Source organism: Eptatretus burgeri, chromosome 1, assembly GCF_056783735.1.
Source record: "Eptatretus burgeri isolate ZD-2024b chromosome 1, Ebu_testis_v1, whole genome shotgun sequence".
NCBI classification, from domain to species: domain Eukaryota; kingdom Metazoa; phylum Chordata; class Myxini; order Myxiniformes; family Myxinidae; genus Eptatretus; species Eptatretus burgeri.
The window spans coordinates 34,681,446-34,686,714 of NC_140961.1; the positions used below are offsets into that span (position 1 = coordinate 34,681,446).

General features: G+C 42.8%; 1 long non-coding RNA gene across 1 annotated transcript; it reads right to left on the reverse strand.

Annotated features, from left to right (window-relative positions):
* Positions 1 to 619: 619 nt before the first annotated feature.
* LOC147034209 (uncharacterized) lies at positions 620 to 5,263 on the reverse strand. Its single transcript, XR_015057552.1, has 2 exons — positions 4,532 to 5,263; positions 620 to 2,010 (listed from the first exon to the last, which is right to left on the reverse strand). It is a non-coding gene; the product is annotated as an uncharacterized LOC147034209 (long non-coding RNA).
* Positions 5,264 to 5,269: the final 6 nt, after the last annotated feature.

Sequence of the window (5,269 nt, forward strand, 5' to 3'; positions counted from 1 at the left end):
CCAAACATGAGTAACAGTAAATATCATAATTTCAAACTTACCCTGTGCATTGACAAGCCGCAGATATGATCTTTCCATTGGTGCTAAGAAGTAACCAAACCCGATACGGTGTCTGCCTCTGGGAAGTCTTCCTGAATGTTGGGAATGAGGGCATCGTCTTTCCGATTGCCGCCTCCATTAAATACATCACCAAGTCTGCCATGTTCACACGAGGTAATCCCGCAAGGTTCAATGTTCACAGGTTTGGGTAGAATGTGCCTGTCCACAAACCTTTGGGCCTTGCACGCAGCCTCAGGAGTTTGCAGCAAGGGGAGCTGCAAGCTTAGCTTCTTGAGCAAGTTCAGAAAGTTTTCCAACTGTTTCGTTGTACCGAAGCACGCTCCTTTCTCGCTAGTATGGTTCCAAGTATTTTCGACTTATATTAGGAGCTTTGTGAGCCATTTTAGGGAACAATCCTTCTCGCTCACACGATTATACGTTTGACTGCCCTGATGACCCCCATTGCTTGGTGTTTCTTCTCATGGGTGTCAAACATTCTGGGGCAGATTACGTCATATCAAAAGTTGTGGATTGACTTCATCACACATCATTCTCATTCAAAGGCACTCAAAATTAGCAATTTCTGAATTTTAATCTTTATTGAAGAATTGAAAGACATAATGATGAAACCATGGTTACTGAAACAACTAATCATTGGAATTATGGGTTAACTTGAAGTAAAATGTATTTTAATATTTCAGGAAAGATAAGAAAGTATTCCCGGCTCTCACAGGAAGCACAAGCAAGCATAATAAGTGCAAACGACTATTCTATGATATAAATGAGACCGTGTTTTGAGGCCGAAACAAAACACTGACATGAAGCAACAGCTCTCACCACACATCACCCAAGGAGTCCACACCTGACCCACACCACAGGCTGGTTCATGACAAGGCATGAGGACCAAATGGAAGGGGTATGTAAAAGATCTCACGTGGTTCCGTTTTAAAAATTATTTAATCTCATTCTGGGCTGTTCTATACTGACTTGATGAACCTTCATGGAAACCAAACCTCGTAACGAGTTCTCCTGGGTGGATTCAAATTCAACAATAAACACAGAAAAATAATTATTTTAAATTTCTTCTCATGTGAACAAGGACCAAGTACAACAAAAAGGTTTTCCTAATTTCGATCTGTTCCTTCACTTGTGTACACACATCACGCAACCTTCCTAAAGCTGTGCCTTCCCACACCTGCGTTTTTCACAATTTGAAATCATCCTAATCATCAAAAGTTCTGTATCTATGAGGATGACAAACTGTGAGCCATGGAAATCTCCCCACAAATCTGATCCGAATATGGGATTAATGGGAACGAGCGGTGGGGTTTGTACCCTGAGAATCACATCCAGAGATGGGATTTCATTGTGTACGTAATTGGGGATTTTACAGCCTGGATGTCATGGAGAGTACAAGGGTGATGGTGAGAAATCATTTTCATCAAAATCAAACTCATAATGCACAATAAACCACCTTAAAAGCCTTGCAATATTGATACCTGTGATAATGTAATCAAAGTTAATCAAAATCAAGTGAATATGTTGAACAATTGTCATAACAGGATTAAATGTAAGAAATCAATTATTGTTTTTGTGATTATAGTAAATCCCACTACAAGTATGTGTTGTTCTCCCAGTCTGTGTATTGTGCGTGAATGTGGGTGGAGTCATATATGTGGGTGTGGTAAAGGTAATGTGGGTGTGGTCAGAGCAATGTGGGTGGAGTGTAAATGGTGGGCATGGTAAAGGTAATGTGGGTGTGGTCAGAGCAATGTGGGTGGAGTGTAAATGGTGGGCGTGGTAAAGGTAATGTGGGTGTGGTCAGAGCAATGTGGGTGGAGTGTAAATGTGAGCGTGGCATTGTGTGATGGTGAAGACTGCAGTGCATGCAGGTTGAAGTGAAGAAGAAGATGCAGGAAGGGTTTCAGTGAGGATGACGTTGGTTCAAGAGATGAGAGAGAGTCTGGTTTTCTGCAAGACACGAAGAGAAAGGAGAAAAATAAATTAAAATGGGTACAAACTGAAACAGAGTGTGAATCGCAATAAAATAATAAATAAATAAATATGAATTAAAAATAGCTTTAAGGCCCTGTCACACCTTTACGTTTTAGCCAGCGTATGCCGACGTATGAAAAATTTGGCGAATACGCTGGCACACGTCGAAAACGTTATGGGTACGTTCTGTATACGTTAAGAGCACGCTGAAAAATACTGCCATACGTCGTAGTACGCTGGCTTTAAACGTTGTACTTTTGGATTGTCCTCAAATTTTTTCATGCTTGAAATTTTAGGACGTATGCCGGCGTATGACTCACACGTTCCGCTACACTGGCCATAAGTTGTCGGCACGTCATGCGATCGTTGACACACGTCGACACATGTTACTTGTAAGTTACTCATAAGTCGAAACACGTCGAGGTAATGTTTAGCACACCCTAAACTTATTTCTAACCTATGAGTAGCGTTTTGTAAGCACGCAACACGAACGTTGTTCACACTTCGCAACAAGTTACTTGAAAGTTCCTCATACGTCGAAACACGTCAAAGTAATGTTTAGGGTACCCGTGACTTATTTATAACCTATGAGTAACGTGCTTGAGAATTATTTGTAAAGCATGTCCTACGCACAAATACGTATTTGACGTCTTCAGGACGACCGTAGAACTTACTGAACGCATTTCTAACTTACAGATACCGTATAATGGCGTATTGGCAGCGATTAGGGGAATTGGTATGTAAAAAGGGGCTTCGCAGGAGGAACCCGTCTTTTTTTTAGACTTCGTGGTGAGTACATGTCCATGTCATTCCGAGAGGTGGAGGATACGGCAACGCTGAGACGACAATACCTAACTGTCCTCGAACATCAACATGACCTCATCGAGTTGACACTGCACCAGTTGCGTGCCAATAGAGCCGGGAGAAGAAGACGTGAACGGAGGAGAAGGAACTGGGTCAGACCATGGATCGGGAGGCGACGCCATTACGGCATATATGACCAGCTCATGGTGGAACTCCGGAACGAGGACCATGCATCCTTCATCAACTTCCTGCGAATGCCCCCAGTGATGTTCGACGAGCTGAAAGCCAGAGTGGGTCCAAGGATAACCAAGCAGTACACCTTCTACAGGGATCCGCTTGAGCCTGGCATGAGGCTGGCACTGAGCCTGCTGCTGTTGGTGCCGTGACTGCAGTGCTGTGGAAGCGATTGAGCTCGTTCAATGGAAATGATTTCAATTGCCGAGCACAAGCGTCCAAAAACAATAGGCGAGTGACAGCCATTTATTAAAAGTGAAGTTGCAGCCTATGAATAGAAAACCTCATGTAATCGTCGACGATACGCTGCCACGCTATGCATACGTTAGACTATCGTTGGGCATAGGTTGTGGATGCCTAAAACACGCTAATCAATCGTTGGTATAACTTATCTATAAGTTATCGAAGCATTCTGTGTTCATTACTAGTAGATTATGCATTTGTCAAAGTCGTTTTGAATACTTTAAAAACTGAAACAAAAAAAATTCATCGTGGGAATGAGAAAAAAAAAACATTATCCGAAAAGAACATCTAACAATGGTGCAAAGTAGTCTCCTATTCGTGGACGCAATGAGGATCCATCATCACCCACACCCTCCCAATCACGCTCATCTACTACTACTGACATGGACCTACTACTACTACTACTACTACTACTACCAATACTACAACAACTACTACTACTGACACGCTCAGCTAATACTACGACTTCTGATACTACTGACATTGACATCTACTCAACATGGAGTCTGGAACACTGACGGGTTCCTCTTGTGAAGCCCATTTGTATATACCAATTCCCCTAAACGCTGCCAAATCGCCATTATACGGTAGATGCAAGTTAGAAACACGTTCAGTAAGTTCTGTGGTCGTCCGGAAGACGTCAATCAAATTTGTCTCCATACGACAATGTGCATTTGAGATACATTACATATAGGTTCAAAGCACGCTACTCAAAGGTTAAAAATTAAGTTTCGGGTATGCTAAACATTACCTCGACGTGTTTCGACTTATGAGTAACTTACAAGTAACGTGTGTCCGACGTGTGTAAACGATCACGGAGCGTGCAGAGAACTTATGCCAGCGTATGCGGAACGTGTGAACCATACGTCGAGTACGTCGTAAAATTTTCAGCATGCTTGAAATTTCACGACGTACTAGACGTACCACGTAATATGCCAGCGTACTTCATTGTTTTTCAGCGTGCTCCTAACGTATACACAACTTACCCATACCGTATTCGACGTGTGGCAGCGTTTTAGACACATTTTTCATCGGTCGGCATACGCTGGCTAAATCGTCAAGGTGCGACAGGGGCTTTAGGAAGGTGTTAAAGCAATATATTCGTCAATCACAAGCCAAACAACATCCGATTATTAAGGAATTTTACTGAAATAAACAGAACATAAAGAGAACGCATGGTGATCAGACACCAAGCCTCACTTCATGTCTTCCTCACCAGGTTCAGCTCATTCCAGGAGACGATCAACGGCCCTCAAGAGACGCATGAGATCCTGACAAGTCAGTGGAGCCACTTCTCTGATCACTACTTGGAACATTTCTGGAGCCTGTTTGTGGAATAAACAAGAAAGGAGGAGGAGAGGGTGAGGAGGTGGATGAGATTTTGAGATGATGTGGGACGAAGTTAAAAGCAAAGCCATCACCTGAATCCAAAACCATGATCTTTTCTACCCTCGTTAACCCCCACACCAAGGCCTCATACTTCCAAATTTCCAGTTTTTCCTTCCTGAGAGTTGCCTTCTGTTTCCATCTTGTCCACGCCATGTGTCTTTTCTTGTCCCACAATCCTCCCCACACCCATTGTTTGGTGAAGTCACCCTCTATTTTGTCCTTCAACTCTGCTGTTGGTGTCCGCCCACCCCCCCCCCCCCCGCTACTGTCCATTTTGTGCCCTGTTACATCTTGATCCATTCAGTGTTCAAACTTCTCCATGAGCCTCGACTCTGGATAAAAAAAATCTCCTTAATCCAATTTAGTTATGCACTGCACAGATCAACTCGGGGTGGAAGTTCCAAGCTCTGTGCAAACTCATCTTCTTGATCGTGTATTTAACTTGGAGTAGTCAGGTACCAATCACATCTGTCAACAACCTGATGTGTTACAAATGGAGAATTAATTAATTAGATTCTCTCTCCAGTGGAAAGTTACAATTTGGAAAAAGATTCCAATCAGTAAG